Here is a 19619-nt window from a genome sequence, read left to right as displayed (position 1 = left end):
TACATAACAAAGGCGTTTTCGACACATATTACATTTGTCGTGGGTCGGCTATCTATTACACGCCAAATATTCCAAACAATGAGTTATGAAATATTTAAATAACCATTGTAATAACGTTGTAAAATATAATTATATCGTATTGTTAAATAATCGTTATATTGTAGTTTTTAGGATAGATATTCGCCTTAATAGTTTTAAAATGCACGTCGTATTTGCAACAAAAAAAAAAATATTTTTTATTATTCTCCTATTTTTGATGATAATTTTAAATTTTTGCATAATTTGTTATTACTAATTTCAAGTAATTTTGTAAGTATAATAATAAAAATAAGCGATTGTTACCCAAAAGAGATTTTAGTATAATCGTACATATGGTAGGTACCTAACTAAAGATTAAAGATCGTATTGAGTCAATTAAGTAATTAAAGAATTATGCAAAACTCCCATTACAATAAATATTTCTGTAATAAAAAAGCACAATACAGAGCAAGGTTGCTTAGTGAATTTCCCATGCGTTTTGAAAGAATTCAACATGGTGGCTGGCGGGAAATAATTACAACACATTTTCCCGTTGTTTTCTTACTTTGTCATTTATAACTGTAACAATAGAAGGGAGTTAGTTTCGAGAATTGGTTCATAAAATATTAATGTGCAAACCGATTATGTATTTCTGCTTTTATTGTTAAGTAAAACTACCAAAAAAACGCCTATTTCACGGTAACTTCTATAGTTAAGTGGATCAGACCCAAAATACAATTTATTTTAATAACTAACTATTAACGATTTATTATTAAGTAACCTTAATTTACGCTATTTGGCTTTGAAGGTGGACTAGAACCCTGTGGGATGCGATTCCGGCGGCACCACCGCTACACCAGATCTACCTAATAACAGCAGTGTTAAGCGCTACTGTGTTCTGGTTTGAAGGGTGTGGTAAGGGAGATATACTTATCTGAGCTGTTCCAGTTTAGGCCTCAGAGGTCTGTGGCGCATCTGTGGCCGACCTCAGGTAGAATCTAATCCTATCTGGGCTTAATCATAGATGTCTATGGGCGGCAGTAGCCACACGCCATTCAGTGGTGCATGCTCGTCTGCTACTCCTATATTATAAAACAAGATATGTCGGCAATTACATTCTCTTTAGTACCAATACTAGGTATGACTTTATAGCTCTATATAATATCATTATGAAAAACTATACGAAATACGGAATTACCTTTTAAAAGTCCGCGTAAAACTGTTAGTCCGATCGGAATATAAAAAATGAATCGCGTCGCCATAGCCACACCTGTTCACAACAACTTCAGGGCGGACTAGCAGTTTGGCGCGGACTATACCTTCCCCTCCATCGTAAAGCAGCTTTACAATCAATAATTGATTTAATTATTAAATCACTGGACTATGAAGTTAGTGATATAGGTTATTAATATAATTATTTAATAGTGTAGGAAGCATTGAAGGTAAATTATAACATTAGTTTCGCATTGTTAACAAAACCAATCAGTTTCCGTTGCAACAAAGTTTATTTTTATACTAAACTATAGGGATGTGAAAAATAATCGGTGTTTCACAATAATCGATTTTTAAAATTGCTGTAATTGGTTTTTTACAATAATCGATGTAGTAATAATCGATTTTTGAAATGACAATAATCGAATTTTCATAATGGATTGTTTTTACAAATCGATCATTTAAAGTTTGCGGTCGGCATACAATTTGAGAAAAAAATGCATAATATTTTTTCGCCGTCATATTTCAAGTACTATTAACGACCCTTTTTTTCATCGGCCAATTTTCAATTTGGTTTTTTTTTTTTTTTTTTTATAATATAAGAATAGCAGACGAGCATGCAGTCCACCTGATGTGGCTACTGCCGCCCATGGACATCTGTAATCAACCCCAGATAGGACTAGATATTCCTACCTGAGGTCGGCCACAGATGCGCCGCTACCCCTGAGGACTAAGCTGGAACGCCTCGGAAAAGTCTGTCTCCCTTACCACACCCTTCAAACCGGAACACAGCAGCGCCTAACACTGCTGTTATTAGGTAGAAATAGGTGTGGCGGTGGTGCCGCCGGAGTCGAACCACAAAGGGTTCTACCACCTTTAAATATTCATTGATAATTAATCGACTTTTTTCCTCTATCGCATCCCTATCAAACTAGTTTGCTGAAGCACAGAAATAGCACGGTCATTGATTACGTAATGCCATCTGTCGACGAGTAGCGGTACTTAATTGTCAGTTATCGGGCTCAAATTAGGGTTCTTATCGAAGCACAACTAAGACTCGGGTGTACCGCTTTTCGTAATTCCTGGGATTGTATACAGCAATTAGAATGTAATGTAGGCTTGTTTAAGAATGTTTTTGCACTGTGTATACGATTTCAAAATGTTATTTAAAGAAGAAGAAAGAAAATACTTTATTCAAGCATATTGCAACACACAGTACAATTGCAAATAGACAAAATAATTAAAAAAAAGCACGGTTATAAACTAGTTACTAAAAAATAAGACAATATGTATAAGTATATAAATAAGACAGAATCCTTATAAAAATGTAAGAGTAAAAAAAAAAAAAAAAATACAATACATAACTAAACTTCTATGTGCTGCAACAAACGTGAATATTTGACATAGCAATTTAATTAATAGTTACAGTAATTTCTTTAACTAAAACAAAAGTTGCATATTTCTACTTTGTATATATTCAAAATTCGGAATTAATTGTTTTTATGAATTGACAAGATATATCTTTAAATAGTTGTTTAATTTATTACTATATTTCCAGTTACTATGAATTATATGAATATTATTACTTATGCGTATTGAATAAAAGTTGTATGAAATGAAATGAAATGAAATGAAATGAAATGAAATATGAAATGAAATGAAATGAAATATATTTATTTTGTATAGGCCAACGGCGGCACTTACAAATTGTCAGTTACAATATTTTCTTAAACTACTACCGGATCGGAACGCGACCTCTACTGAGAAGATCCGGTAAGAAACTCAGTGGGTTTGTCTTTTTTAATTTTAAAAATAATTATTCTCTTTTTAATTTTTTTTTAAATGCCATTATTTTTACATATAATTAATAAAGCATTAGCTCCAGTATCTTGCTTTACATTTATCTAAAAAAAAGAAGTTTGTTCAGCAAGATACGCTACACTTTGACATTTTCTTAATTAACTAATAATTATGTTATTGATCAGTCCCAAGCTGTTTTATCATTAATATAATCAGAAATTTTATAATAAGCTTTACGACTAAGTGTGCTTTTGATAATAACTTTAAATTTATTAATTGACAAATTTCTGATTTTGATGGGCAGTTTATTATAAAAACGTATACATTGACCCACAAAAGAATTACTTATTTTGTGGAGACGAGTAACATGTGTAGAAAGGTTAAGTTTGTTCCTTGTATTTACATTATGCGTGTCACACCGTTTTACAAATTTATCAATATTTTTCCTTACATAAATTAGGTTTTCATATATGTATTGGGATATAACAGTTAGAATATTTATTTCTTTAAATAGTTCTTTTAGTGAAGCTCTTGGAGGCAGGCTGTAGATAGCTCGTATAGCTCTCTTTTGCAATATAAATATATCATTTAGGTGTGACGAGCACCCCCATAGCAATATACCATAAGTCATAATGCTATGAAAGTAACTAAAATAAACTATTCTAGCTGTTTCTACATCTGTTAGAAGTCTAATTTTTTTAACAGCATATGCCGCCGAACTGAGTCTACCCGACAATTTATCTATGTGGCAGCCCCATTGCAATTTGGCGTCAATAGTAACACCTAGGAAAACAGTTGACTCCACGGGATCCAAAACCGTTCCATTTAATAACACATTGGTTTCAACATGCTTCACGTTGGGTAACGAGAACTTGATACATTTAGTTTTCTTCTCATTAAGAAGAAGATTATTTATGTTGAACCAATGGATAACTTTCGAGAGAGCATTATTTACTTCGTCATAATTATTTAATTGTCTTTTAATCTTAAATAAAAGTGAAGTGTCATCAGCAAACAATACAATCTCGTGATTATTCCCTACATAGTAGGGCAAGTCATTTATATAAATTAAAAACAGAAATGGACCGAGTATTGAACCCTGCGGCACGCCCATTGTAACAGAAGCACCGGGCGATTTTGTACCATTTACATCAACCTTCTGAATTCTATTATTTAAGTAAGAAGTCAAAAGGTTGAGAGCCTTGTTCCTGATTCCGTAGTGGTGTAATTTCCTGACCAGTGTCTCATGGTGGACACAATCAAAGGCCTTAGATAAATCACAAAACACACCAAGGGCATCACGCGAATCATCCCAGGCCTCATAAATATGTTTTAACAATTCAATCCCTGCATCTACAGTAGAGCGATTCCTTCTAAAACCAAATTGGTTGTCATGAAGTATTTTGTTTTTATTAAAATACTTCAGCAGTTCATTTAAAACAATTTTTTCAAAAATTTTACTTAATGTTGGTAGAATAGAAATTGGCCGAAAATTGGTTGGATCAGTATTACATCCCGATTTAAATAAGGGAATCACTCTACTTTGTTTCATAAGGTCAGGAAAAACACCACAAGTAACACAAGCATTGAACACAGAAGCCAAGTGCGGTGCAATAAGGCCGATAATGGAAGAAACGGCTTTAACGGAAAGCCCCCATAGATCTGCAGTTTTCTTAGAATCAAGACTATTGAAGGCATTAATGATATCATTCGCATTAACAACTGAAAATTCAAATCCTGTGTTACATTCATGTACACTTTGTTTAAGCATGTTTTCAGCGGAAATAGGAGATGATTTCAGAGTTTTAGTTGTTAAAATAGGCATGTTAGTAAAGAAATTCTCAAACTCTGTTGCCACCTCTAGATCCCCTTTTACATCAGTATTATTTATTTTTAAAGTATAGTCTTGCTGATATGTCAAATTCTTATTAGTTTCACTATTAATAATATTCCACGTTGTTTTAATTTTATTTGATGATTTTTTAATCTTATTTCTTAAATATAGAGACTTAGCACAGGAACAGGCCATCTTAAATATTTTAGAATATATATAGTAAAGTATATATATATAGTAAAGTCGAATTTTAAGTCATTTTAAATCTGTTTCTAAAAATGAACAAAAAAGTCATTATTAAAAAACAAAAGAACCTAACTGGTTCAAAATGTAATTTTGGTTATAACTACAATTTAGATGAATCCAACAAAACTTCATAATTGTTAAAATCCGTCAAGCAAATATATAAGCTCGAAAAACATTTTGAAGGTGGTAGAACCCTTTGTGGTTCGACTCCGGCGGCACCACCGCCACACGTATTTCTGCCTCATAACAGCAATGTTAAACGCTGCTGTGTTCTGGTTTGAAGTGTGTAGTAAGAGAGACATACTTTTCTGAGGCGTTCCAACTTAGTCCCCAGGAATAGTGGCGCATCTATGGCCGACCTCAGGTAGGAATATCTAATCCTATCTGGGGTTGATTACAGATGTCAATGGGCGGCAGTAGCCACTTACCATTAGGTGTACTGAATGCTCGTCTGCTACTCCTATATTATAATAAAAACCCGCAGTCGGGTAAAAAATGAATCAATTTAGTTTACTGTACACAGTGCAACACTTTACGCAGACCTTAATTCGTATGCCCCAAATACCCATTTTATAACAATCCTATACATCACGTTACGACATTATTTGAAAACGTGAAATCGTCAGTAATCGTCGTGACGAACCGATCCGACTTGCCAGATGTCCGAGACATCTCGGATACCTTGCATCTCTTATAAGCCCTACTACCTAAAAGATAAGGTATCTTTTAACCCACTGAAGTAGGTAAACGATTTAGCAGTTACAGTTACATAGCTCTAACTAGATAGTTGTCGAAACTCTTAAGTCTTTATATTAAAGAATATTTTAGATTATTTTAATGTTTTGCCGTGAGGAAGTAAACTTCCGTTATGGTGATAGATAAATAATATTTTCTAGTAAAAATCGAATTGCAATAGGAAGTCATCTTGCTAATATTAGGCAAGAGTGACCCTCAAAACTGTAACGAATCCGTAAGCAATCATCAGAAATTCGTCAATTTTAATTTAATACACTTTTGCTTTCGACTCTACGGTAAATAGAAACTTATAGTAAAACAAATACTTAACGTAATCGATGAAGTTGTTGTGCCATTACTTCTATTACTTGCACCTGTTTAAATAAGAGCGTCTACTTTTGCTCAGATTTAAATACCATTCTTCTCAGTTCTAGGATTATTTCTCAGTTCTAATGATGTGGATTTTGAAGTATTTTTCCCTTTGTAATTCTAAGTATTTGAATGCTTAACATCATAAGCTCATCATACAACTATTATCATACAACATAAATACCGTTCTTCTCAGTTCTAGGATTATTTCTCAGTACTAATGACGTGGATTTTGAAGTATTGTTCCCTTTGTAATTCTAAGTATTTGAATGCTTAACATCATAAGCTTTAATTTTGCACACTCTGTTAAAATCAAATTTTGGTCATAATGTTTCACTTTTTTCGTCATCATTTTTTCAATGTTGTAGGCACCCTTTCTAATTTTACTTTTCATTTACATTTAACTTATCGTTGAATTTCTATATTTGACTTATCATTGCATTCTTTCATAAAAGGTATAGGAAAAGAATTGCTCGTATAAAAAAACCGAAGTCATAGTTCATTGACTCTTCAATCACAAAAATAACGAATTAATTACTCGAATTAATATATCGATTGACTCGGGCTTAATGAAATAATAAGAACCGTAGATAATGAACAATAGAGCCTTAAACCGTGACCAATTAAAAGATTGAAAAACTCCAATGACTCAATCTGTTGAATACCAAACGCTTAAACCGTGACGTGATAACCTGGTGACATCAGATGAACATGTTAAAATCGCAGGCTTACAAGTTGAGAAAGAATTATTTAACAGTTTAATGGATATTGATGTACAAAATGAGACAATTAGTGATGAATTAATGATCTTTGATAATATAATTTTTTTTTTTTTTTTTTTTATAATATAAGAGTAGCAGACGAGCATGCAGTCCACCTGATGTTAAGTGGCTACTGCCGCCCATGGACATCTGTAATCAACCCCAGATAGGATAAGATATTCTTACCTGAGGTCGGCCACACATGCGCCGCTACCCTTGAGGACTAAGCTGGAATGCCTCGGAAAGGTCTGTCTCCCTTACCACACCCTTCAAACCGGAACACAGCAGCGCCTAACACTGCTGTTATTAGGTAGAAATAGGTGTGGCGGTGGTGCCGCCGGAGTCGAACCACAAAGGGTTCTACCACCTTCAAATAAAAATTCATGATATGTTTCTAAAGTCATAATTATGTTACTTAAGTGTTTAAAAATATACTCATATAAGAAGTAGATAACCTAATGGTAGGAAAGTCGTTAGTAGGTAACGGCCATCCTTGGGCATCCCAATAAGATAGACCCCATCAACCTCAGATAGGCGGTGGGTGTTATTTATTTTTAATACAAGCTTTCATCCTCTAATTAGCTTTCTCAGGGGATGAATTTCCAAAAGATCTTAGTGTTCATCCACGTTATAATAAGGAATTCCTGTGCAAAAGTTAATGCCCCAGTTACTAAAACTCTACACTGTTTGTCAGTGAGTGGTAAATATTTATTAAGACAATTATGCCTACAGTTAAATTTACATATTTTTGATATATAATAATAGTATCACATTTAAATTGGCCACGATCTGGTGTTTCATAATAATACGATTAAAGTTAATAGCTCAGATATCACGCTTTAGACTGTCTTGATTATTTAAAATAGATTTTTATTAGTATTTATTAAATATCACTCAAATAATAATTGATTGGATTACTAGACAACATAGATTTTTTGTTCAAGGCTACAGTAAATAGGTTATTATATTATTACGCAGTTTCTAAGTAAAATATTTTACTTTACAAAAATAACTTGTTTACTACTATCCAATTTACAAAAAGTATTTTGTTTCACAGTATTATAAGAAAGTCTCCATTTATGTCTTTGAGTTCCTATTACATCTTTTTGACAGTTTCATCATATCCGATATGGTCTAGTGGCTAGGATACCTGGCTCTCACCCAGGAGGCTCGGGTTCGATTCCCGGTATCGGAATATCTTTTTAACATTTTTTAATTTATTTATTTCATAATTCTTCATTCAACATATTTTTACAAAAAGTGTTGAAGTATGTTTCATTAGAAATTATTTTTTTCGCTAGCTTTGAAGAGAGACTATCAATTTATTGTAATTTTATTTTAATGTAGTTAATACCAAGTTATTTCTGCAAAAAAATAATTAACATTTTCAAGCTGTTAATTTCAAATTTTCTCTCCACTTAATATAATAATAATATATTATATCAAATTGTTGTTTGTAGCTCATAAAAAGAAAACTAAAATGTGGAAAGATACCGTATGTGAAAGTATTATCTGATCTTATCTACTATACTATAGTATCACATATATCATTCTCAAAATATATTCATAAGTAGACCATGACACACGTATGTTTTAGTATGTTTCTACTAAAATATACAAACGTAGTATTTCACATTTCCATTACATGATGTAAAATTCGAGTCTTTCAATCTATTAGCTACATGAAATATTTCTGCGCATTTTTTCTATAAAAATAACTAACGTAAAAAAAGAAAATCGACTATAATATACGTCTTATTCAGTCAACAAATAGGCAAAAGAGTACCTGCATTAGATATCATCATATAGGTACAAGTACAATAACATTCCAAAGCAGCTTATCTACACTAATATTATAAAGATGAAAACTTTGTTTTGTTTGTTTGGTTGTAATGAATAGGCTCAAAAACAACTGGAACGATTTTAAAAAATCTTTCACCATTCGAAAGCTACGAACATACGCTATATTTTATAAGAAATATATTTGATAAATAGATTTTGAGGGGGTACAAAGTTTGCCGGGTCAGCTAGTAGTGGATATATTGGTATTACAGAGGACAGAGCAGATATTTACCATCAAATGTATGCATGCAGTCGCTTTACTCCATAAAAAACTGAATACCACGCTCCATCGCTCGTGTGCCAACCAACCCGATACGTTATAGATCAGTGATCTATCGGTAAATGTTCGACAGGTTTGTTACTCCGTCACACTTTACTTGTTCAGACTTTCCTCTTAAGTGCATACGATGATACAATGATTGGAATTGTTTGATTCTTGTTGAATGCTACTTTGTAACAATAGGTGCAATTATCTTTGATGTTTTAGTAATAAGCACGACTTATTCCAAAACTGAAGGAGGCCTACAACATAGGTACAACACTGCAGTATGGTACAAATAATACGGATTTATGGTCAGCCCATGCTAGATGTTTTCAGAGCGTCCATAAGGCCTTCGACTATGGAAAAGGTGACAGGGTATTAATTGCACGAAGTCATCAGATCTTAAAAATCTAGGTGAGTATAGTCGACAAAGATGTTTTTTTTCGCAAAAAATATTTATTGATATATAATAAACATTTTTACTTATAGGAATAATTCTAAGTTAGCTATATACTAATTAGAAGTAAATGTAGTAGTAATTTCAATAGAGATCTTAATCACCGAGAAAATTAGGCGGTAAAATTATTTAAATATGATTTAGAAAGACGACAATTTTAAGCTCAATCATAATCCACCTTTATACTTAACCCTAATTAATATTCTCTAAGTAACTCTTAAGTAGATACATTTTTGAATAAAATCTAGTTTAAATAGTTTACTCTGTATGGTCATGTTATTGATGGATTTGTCGCGAAAGGAATAGGAATCGAAGAATCAAAGGAATTTGAAAGTGACTTTATAACGCAGTCTCCTACGGTAATGCCAAGAATGCTGCTCCAACTGCATTGTTCGTATTGAGATATTAGATTGCTCAATATTTCAATATCTAATTATCGTTACTGCATTGTAATGAGTAGAGGTTAATCTACATTAAGTCGGTAATTTGTAGTAAAGTACTGGGTGGTGTAGGAATTCCACGGATTAGTTAAATGTGGAATGATATTCATTCGATTTGAAATAGAAATACAAGTAGAGATAGATGATTAGAGATAGGTTATAAATATATCAACGATATAGCAACATAAAATCACTTTAAAAAGTGACTAATGAAAAACAATAGCTAATATGATTCATTTTTAAACATATTCAGATGCATTAAACATGAATTTACCATGTTTTTAAACTTTGATAATATAGATATACAGAGCATTATTAGGTGGAAGAGAAAAAACGGTCTAAAAATGTCTAAAAAAATTTCTCGCTTTGTGCTAAGATGCGATCTCCGCTTTAGCACACTCTCTAAGATAAGACCTATAGATCCAGACGATAGACCGATAGACCTAAAATTTTACGAAAAAGAAAAGAGATTCTTTTGTCATCAACATGATTACCTACTATGCGTACAAAACAAATAATTGTTCTACGAATAGTTCGCGGAAGCCTCGTAAATAAATAACAACGCGTTATTTCAATGATTTCTGCTCTCCACTGTACAATGCTTAGCGCACACGTGTTAAATGTACGCGGAACTTTCCCCGCTCGCGTAACATGCTAGCATTAGAACATTAACGTAGTAAATATAGACTTTGTGGTTAATGTTGTAGAAAAATAAGTGTCCAAATCATATAAGGTTATCTAACAATATAACATAATTATATGCTTATTATTTAGTAATAATAATGATAAATAAATAAATTAATTAAAAAATCTTGGATTATAAACATAATTATTATGTATATTCATGTCATTTATTTATAAACAATTTAAAAATTAGTGCGATAAATATACAGAAACGAATCTAATAAAATAAAATTATGTATTTAATTTAATATGTGGTTGAAATCTGAATACACTATTATGCGTTACATGATTCTAACAATAAAATTACATTAAAAAAAGATATTCGTTCTTTACAAAAAATGTCCGGAAAATCCACACAATTTATTTACAAACCCGAGTTTTCATTCTAAAATATGTTAAGCTATTGAACAAAAGATGGCGCTCATTACAATAAAATTCGATTAACAAATTCGCGATTGGAAAGCGTTGCATCTAAGTGGGCCGTACGTGAGTTTAGTTAGAAAACACAAAAATCGTTGACGAAAGTTATTTATACGTTTGCATTCGATAGAAACAGTTGACGTAGTAAGGAAATTTGTAGAATTGCGTTATTGTGAGTAAACAAATGCAATGCAATTGAATTACTTAATATTGTCCCGCGGCAAAATATTGCAGAAGTTATGTTCAAAACCGACTTTCTGAAGTATTATTTATCTTTTTTATATTTATCACGTAGTGTCAAAGATGCAAGTCCCTATTCCATGTTTAAAAGAGTTTTTTTTTTCAAATCAAATCATGTTAAAAATGGAATGGAATTTAATTACATCTGAAAATAAATAAATACTAAGTATAACGAAAATAGCAGCTACATTTGTAACTGTGCGGATTTTATTACCATTATTCAATTCTATTGATAGTTATGATAAAGTCTTAGATGAAGAATGCTAAGGACTAGAATTCCCCCCTTGAAAGGTTGCTAAAAAAATATTTTTCGTTTTCTTTGGGAATCATACGATTCGTTAGTATAATTACAATCACTATCAATATATAGTGATAAGAAAAATCGTCATAGTTTCCACTAATAGTCCACGAAAACAGAAGCATGAAAATATTTCATACATAACAACTTTTTGCAATTTTTTAAAATTAGAAAGAGTGAAATATATAAAAGGCAAATTAATCCCGAATAAACTAGTGTAAAGTCATAGATCTATTTGTAAAGTATATAAAAATAATAAATGTCAAATTAATATCCACATATAACTAATCGTCGTTACATTATAGTTTCGCAAACACCAACTGAAATAAGCACGAAAACGTAACTGTCTAGAACCACTCAACAGGCTTTGTCAGCTAATTTCCTAGCAGATACGATCACCTGCTCTACCTGATATACCTGTCATTGTTGCGCACACAATGAGAGATAAGGATCGCACTATTTCGCCAAGCAATTAGCCCTATTGTCTGCTAGTTCTGTTGCCCTGGTACTTGAAAACGGCGTAGTAAGGAATTATGTTTCGTTTTTTGAAAAATATATTAGTGTTTATGGTAGAATTCTAGTCCGAAATTAATCTAATGCACTCTTGAGAACATGGAGTGTTCCAACTTAGCACCAGAAATCATATGAAATCTTCTACGGCAAAAATAATAACAATGCCAAGTACCATACTCTAATACATATTTTTAAGAAAATTTCATAAAGAACTCTCAGGCATCAAGTTTTCTTTTCGCCCGTACAAAATGATTAATCGCTTACGCACAATTACATCATCATCACCTCATCATCATCATCGCCTCGAGTGGCACTACCGCCATACTTATTTCTGCCTAATAACAGCAGTGTTAAATGCTGCTGTATTCTGGTTTGAAGGGTGTGGTAAAGGAGACATATTTTTTCGAGGCAAACCAGCTTAGTACTCAAAGATAACGACGCATCTTTTTTCGATCTCAGGTAAGAATCTAATATTATCCAAACTTTAAGAGTTCAAAACTCGCATACTATTCGTGTTGCCAAAAAATATGTGACCGATCTTTGGTGGTCTCGACAATAGCAATTAATACTTAATTGTTCCACCAGTTTCCGTGAGAAGAACGAATTTGCGGTGTAGGCCAAGTGACCACGCATGGGTCATTTGTGACCTACTTCGCGATAACATTTACATGCACTCTCTCTTAATATGCATGCCTGGTGCTGGTCTTATGTATATTAAAATGTATGCTATAGAATAACGAAACGGTAAGCAGTCCTGATGGTAAAGGATCATGTCGCCCATGGACATCTAGTAGGAATACCTACTGTGGTCATCCACAGGAGCGTACTATTCATGAAAACCAAGTAGAAAGAAATCGTGTATTTCCCTTACCATACCCTTCAAACCAAACTCAGCACTGATTAACCATGTAGTAATTAGCCTGAAATAAGTGTGACTGCGGTGCCACCAAAGAACAACCAGGGAGGATTTTACCTAATAAAAAAAATCTTAAACTATATAAATAAATTAAATTATCTTTCTGTCGAATCGTAATAAAAAATCGGATTTTATATTTTTGCACTTTTTTAAATCATTGTATTGGTCATGCACGGAAGTGGCCATTACTCAAAAGAAGAAACAAAATTGTCTATGGTTACCGGAAACAGATCTACTATAGCTAACCGACAATTAAACTTTACTGCTATAAAAAAAACGGGGACTTCCGTTACATAACACGAAAGTTCAGGTGCTTTAAGATCAGACGGTACTGTTACGACATGTATGCGGTTTTAGTTAAATGAGAGCTCATCTTTATTAACAAAAAAGTTTAGGGTTTTATGTGAAGATACTGCCATTTTTTTATACAATTTTTTTAAATAGAGGAGTAGCAGACAATCATGCAGTCCACCTTCAGTACGTAAGAGGGTACTGTCGCCCATGGACAACCAACGCAATCAACCCCAGATAGAATTCGATATTCCTACCTGAGGTCAGCCACAAATGAGGCGTTACTTCTGAGGACTAAGCTGGAACGCCTAGAAAAAGTATGTCTCCCTTACTACACCCTTCAAACCAGAACACTGCAGCGCTTCATACTGCTGTTATGAGGCGCAGAAAAAGTTGTGGCAGTGACGCCGCCGGAGTTGTACCACAAAGGGTTCTACCACCTTTAATTCCATCCACAAAAATCATATTAATCTTTATTGCTATAAATATGTGAATCTTCAAGACGTTAAATAATGATATTTTCATTCCCAGAGTATGACACGCTCTGACAAGCTCTTCCAAAAAACGTAACAAGATTATTTTATAACTGCCATAAGAGATTGAAAAATCGTTTTACACATTGGATTTCTACCGTTTGACGTCGCTAAAAGGGGTAATGCATCCTTAGTAATGCATTCCACCGTTTCATATACTGGCTGTAGAGATGCTGGGCTACGACACTCTTGCAAGTTCCAAATTTTATTTTCTGTGTATAAGAACTAATCTTGGAAATATTTAAACAAATTGTCGTTTACGTAACTCTAACTAAATCGTCTTGTAAAAATTAAATAATCTATGCACACTAGAGAAGTCCCAAGGACATCGTATCGTTAACGTGTCGTACTCGTCCCGTAGACTACAAAGATACATTCGTCATTTGATTAGTCAGAAAGTCAGTCACGAGTTTTAGGCGCGCACTGAATTCACAAAACAGTAGTCTATTTTAAGTTTTAATGTTACTTCGCTCGTGCCTTCAAAACGTGCTGACTGACACGTCAATATTTCCATGTTTTGATTTCTGAATGGTATATATCTACCTTCCTACTATACTGGTATCAAATGAACTAGGGAAAAAGGTGGTAAAACAAATATGGTTAGAGCTGGAGAGGTTTTTTTTATAATATAGAAGTAGCAAGCGAGCATGCAGTCCGCCTGATGGTAAGTGGCCACTGCTGCTCTTGGACATGAGTTATGAACCCCAGATAAGATAAGAATACATGAAATCTGTTGTAGATGCGTTAATATCCCTGAGGAATAAGTTGAAACGCCACGGATAAGTATGTCTCCCTTACCACACCCTTCAAACCGGAACACAGCAGCACTGAACACTGCTGTTATTATGCGGAAATAGGTGTGGCGATGATGCCTTCGGAGTCGAACCACAGACGGTTCTATACAAAGATAGTTAAAATTCGACAGTGAATACTTAACATCAGATGTATTGCATGCTCGTTTAATACAATCTAATAGAAAAACGTGCGAATCTTAGGTAAGAACAGCTAAGTAGGTATTTAGCATACACCAGTGCATGCATATGCGCATGAAGGCGGTACACAATGAGATGCGACCCACGCCACCGCCAAGGTCGGCCAGTGTGTCAATAATTACTCAGTCAGTGGCGATTTCACAAGATTAGTTTGTTAGGATTTGTTAGTGGTAGGACTTTGGCTATATTGCTAAATAGTAATTAGAAGGCAATCATAGAGATTGCTGTTTTGTTAGACGTTAAGACGCTGGTCTGTAATGAATTTCAGATAAGATTAGGTTTATATCTGAGATCGGGTTTAGACGCCCCGCTACCCCAAAGGAAAAGATGAAACTCCTTGTGTCAACGTTTTCCTTACCACACCCTTCAAACTAAAACACAGTAGCACTTAACACTGCTATTATTAGGTAGAAATAGGTGACATCTGTAATGAGTCCCAAGTTAGGAGAGGGGTTATATTTGAGGTTGGCTACAGATATGTTGCTATCCCTGAAGATTAAAAAGGTGGTAGATGCCTTTGTGGTTCGAATCCAACGGCTTCACCGCCGCACCTATTTCAGCCTAAGTAATGACAGCAGTGTTAACCTCTGTATTCTGGTTTCAAATAATATTTTATTTTAGGTGAACTGCAGCACGCATTCACATAGAAAAAAATAAATCAAAATTTATCATAATGTAATCAATAATCACATGTCTTTGATTACTATAGCACAGATAATAAATTCAAAATGACAGTCACGTAATGGCGGGAATAATGCATTCGGCGCGCGTTTTCAGTCACGCACGGCGCGGAGTCATCAATTTATCGAGATATGACCACTGCTATTTTTAATTTAAAATAATTAGTAGCGAAAGAAAATTTGTTTAAAATATCTAGTGGACCTATTACAGTGTTTCAGATTAAATGGACATTAGCATAGACAAGAATAACTTTACTAAATGTCTATGCATATAACATAAGCATATAACGCTAACCCAATTCATGCCAATAGATGGGCATTTTCCCACAGTAAGTGAGACAAAATAAGTAAAGATTAATAAAAAAATACAATCTAAACAATTTTTATTTTTTTTATAATAATAAAATGAGGAACCTTTCATGCTTTTATTCTAGCGGCACAACCGCCACACCTATTTCTGTTTGAAATAAAATTATAATTAAACTAGGTGACCCGGCAAACGTTGTGTTGCCTTATAAATAAAATAATGTTAAGAGTGAACAACCTTTATCACTTAGGGGTATGAAAAAAAGATAGTAGCCGATTCTCAGACCTACCGAATATGAATATAAAATTTGGTGAAAATTGGTAAAGCCGTTTCGGAGGAGTATGGTTACTAACACTGTGACACGAGAATTTTATATAATTAAATAGTATCGAGGTAGTGTAATTTATTCGTCAATGGTAGCGAAATATTTATGATCGACTTTAGACTCCTATTCTGTTTAGATGGAATGGAATATATACAGATTTTTATAGATTTCATCATAGATTAGTAAAGATTACTCACTCCTAACAAGAAAATGTACCCAGTTTTGAGAATTGAAATAGTTGCGTAAAAAAGTTTTGCCACGTCTCTGTGCTAAAATGTCCCTAAAATATTTGAAATAATTATTTATTTATTATGTAAATTACGTAGTATTAGGTATTTATTCGTAAATTTTCTCTAAAAAATGTTTTTATTTGTCAAGAATTCAAAAAAATAACTCACTTATAAGCCATTTGTGGCTTCATTCAATTTCAAGGCGGCGAAGTATCTTTACTAATCTATGGACTTCATAAAAACAATATAAAATCGCCATCTGGTTAATAATCTCGTTTCCTTCACGTGTAAGTTTATTAACCACTAACAATTTTATTGTTAGTCTCAATATCATTTATTACAACACAAATTTCGGATCCGCAAAATGTTATCTGTGTTCATCTTAACGGACGTTGTTATAACAATTTACTTCAAACTTTACAAGAATTCGTATTACTAATTACCCTAGTCTTTAGCACCTTTGTAATAGAGACTACAATTGTGTAACATTTTTTTAAGTTTTGTAAAATAAAGAATGGTTATATAATCTGTAAGGTCACTGTAAGGCCGAATGATTGTTTTGGTGTTCTATAGTTAAACTTTGTTGATTGATATGCAACGTGGCGGTGTTCAGCGGTGTTTAGCAACGAAATGTATATTAGTTTTGCTGTCACGTCTTATTGATGTGATATTGCGTTTAAAGGTAATAAAATGGTTCTTATAAGCCTGATGTGTACAGTTCAAGAATTTAGTAAGTAACTACAGTGTACTTACTTTGAAAAACGCTAGTGAAGTAAGTAATGAAAGATTTAACTTACGTGTTTTGTAGCACCAAAAACGTCTGAAACAAAAATGAACAATATAAGCAAAGCAGTAAGTAAAAGAAATGTTTTAAAAGATAAAAAAAAATATGCAACACTATTTTACTTTTTTACAAATGCTGTGATTTTACGAAGCTTTTAAGTTATTGCTTCTCAGCGCTAGATGGCGCTGTCACCAAAAATGTAAATGCATTTTCGTAATGTCATATAAAGGTATTCATACATTCTTCATGAGCTTCAAGTACATTGCCGCATTCATAACAATCAGATAAGACCGTTTGAAATGTGGGTAGCCATGTATTGTTCACAAACGGTAATTTGCATACGGTCCTTTCGTAATAGAGATAGTTGCGACACTAACAGGTGTCCAAGTAGTTTGGCATTGAAAGAGAAAATACAACTTTATTAATGAATCATATCATGTGAAACGAGATACATAACCTTCAGGTAATATTGCAAGTAGGTACTTTAAAGTTACCTCGGGACAATTTTGATTTGGTTTTCTCGATGTCTTAAAAAGACGTTTTACGTTAATTTTAAAGTTATAAATAACCTTGTTATTGCCTAGAGTAGCTAAGAATAATTAATTGATATAAAAGTTGTCATTTAACAATGTTTAATGACAACTTTACCGTGTTGATACCTATTATATTTTTATTTCGGGCCTATATTGTTACTGTATTATACAAAAATATATTTACCTATCTATTTACTAAGCTGTAGCACATTCTAATTTAAATATTATTTAACTTTTAGGAGACTTCATGGATCGCATCTCTGAGGGGCGGTAAAAATTTACCTTCACTTTATTAAAATATAAGCCTAATGGATTTATATAATGGTCATAGGTAATGAAAAAAAAATATATTACTTATAAACTTCAAAAATTTTGATTAATTGTAACATGTTAAAGTCTAGATAAAATTATGATTAAAAAAGTGAAAAAAAATATGCCCCGGGTGAGGATCGAACTCACGACCTTAAGATTATGAGACTTACGCGCTGCCTACTGCGCTACCGAGGCTTGCGATATAGGTTTCGAAAATAGGTTATAGTACAGAATAAAATGGCTACATAAACTGATATTATATAATAATAATAATAATATAATTGTTTATTTAAAGTAACAAAGACTTATTTATTTAATTACAATTAATTTTTTGGTACATTACAATTTTATATGTAGGAAACTGCAATGGGAAATAAATCTACAGTCTACTCTATTGCTTATCATCTTCAGGATGCTGTTGGTGCTATCCCGGACACGGTACATCAGGGAGCTGCATCTTTTTCTCATTATAGTGTAAAAACAGTTTACATGAGCTTCTGCAAACATCCCTGATGCACTACAGTACCTTGGTAGTCCCATCAGCATCCTGAAACCATTATTATATTGAATTCTGAGAGCATTGTAAGTTTTTTGGGTGTAATTGGTCCAAAGGCTGCTGGTATAAAAAGACGTGGAATAAGCGTTAAATAATGTAATTTTAACTTTAGGCGTGCAGCGAGCAAACCTTCGAACTAACATGTTGACCCTCACTGACAATGCTCTTCTTTCCCTTTCAATGTCTTGATCGTCTTTAAGGTCAGTGGTAACTATATGCCCTAAATATTTGAATTGATTAACTAGTTTTAAAGGTGTCCCATTTAATTTAATTACAGGTACATTATTCGGATATTTACCGCTGGCCCCAAAAACCATGATTTCACTTTTTTTAGCATTATACATTAATCCATGAACTTTTGCATAATTCTCACAAATATTTAAAAGTTTTCTCAAACCACATATTGATGCACTCAGTAATACCATGTCGTCAGCATAACTTATATTGTTTACTGGGACACCATCAATATGACAACCAACATGACTCTTGCTGAGCTCAACAATAAGCGCATTTACGTACAGATTGAAAAGTGTAGGTGAGGTCAGGCCACCCTGTCTCACCCCACATTCCAATCTATACGTATCTGAGAAATATCCTGCCCACCGAATGGAGTTGATTTGATTACAATACCAAAATTTTAAAATATTAATAATTTCACAAGGAACATTCATTTCTTGCAGTTTTTTCCATAATATATCATAACAAACCAAATCGAAAGCTTTTGTTAAATCTAAAAAACAAGCATATATTGGCGTATTACGTTTAGTATAATAATTAACAGTATGTTTTAAAGACAAAATAGCTGTTTCAGTTGACAATTGAGGTCTAAAACCAAATTGATTATCATGTATACAGATGTTTTTGTTTATTTCTGTATGTAGTAAACTATCTAACACTTTTCCAATAATTGTCCCTAATGATATAGGTCTATAATTATTTTTATCTGTCAAATCTCCAGTTTTATTTTTTGCTATAGGTACTACAATTGTTCTTATCATGTCACATGGTAAGTAAGAATGACTTATACAT

At 33.0% G+C, this 19619-nt stretch overlaps 1 protein-coding gene and 2 non-coding genes across 9 annotated transcripts in view; 1 reads left to right on the top strand and 2 right to left on the bottom strand.

The window, feature by feature from the left end:
• The window catches only part of nahoda (DOMON-like domain-containing protein nahoda), an 86436-nt gene that overhangs the window by 37687 nt on the left and 29130 nt on the right, over nucleotides 1-19619 (bottom strand). For 6 of the 7 annotated variants that reach the window (XM_073090442.1, XM_073090438.1, XM_073090441.1 and 3 more), the window contains exon 2: nucleotides 17203-17225. The exons of the other annotated variant lie outside the window; for it this stretch is intronic. The gene's annotated coding sequence lies outside the window, so the exon portion shown is untranslated. The remainder of the gene's footprint in view (nucleotides 1-17202; nucleotides 17226-19619) is intronic. 7 annotated transcript variants of the gene reach the window in all.
• On the top strand, nucleotides 8099-8170 carry TRNAE-CUC (transfer RNA glutamic acid (anticodon CUC)). Its single transcript has one exon. It is a non-coding gene; the product is annotated as a tRNA-Glu (tRNA).
• Nucleotides 18157-18229, bottom strand: TRNAM-CAU (transfer RNA methionine (anticodon CAU)). Its single transcript has one exon. It is a non-coding gene; the product is annotated as a tRNA-Met (tRNA).

Source organism: Epargyreus clarus, unplaced genomic scaffold, assembly GCF_041222505.1.
Source record: "Epargyreus clarus isolate Ecla_fem2 unplaced genomic scaffold, WU_Ecla_fem_2.2 ptg000032l, whole genome shotgun sequence".
Lineage (NCBI taxonomy): Eukaryota > Metazoa > Arthropoda > Insecta > Lepidoptera > Hesperiidae > Epargyreus > Epargyreus clarus.
Note: the sequence above shows the minus strand (reverse complement) of the source record. Positions and strands in the feature narration are given on the sequence as shown.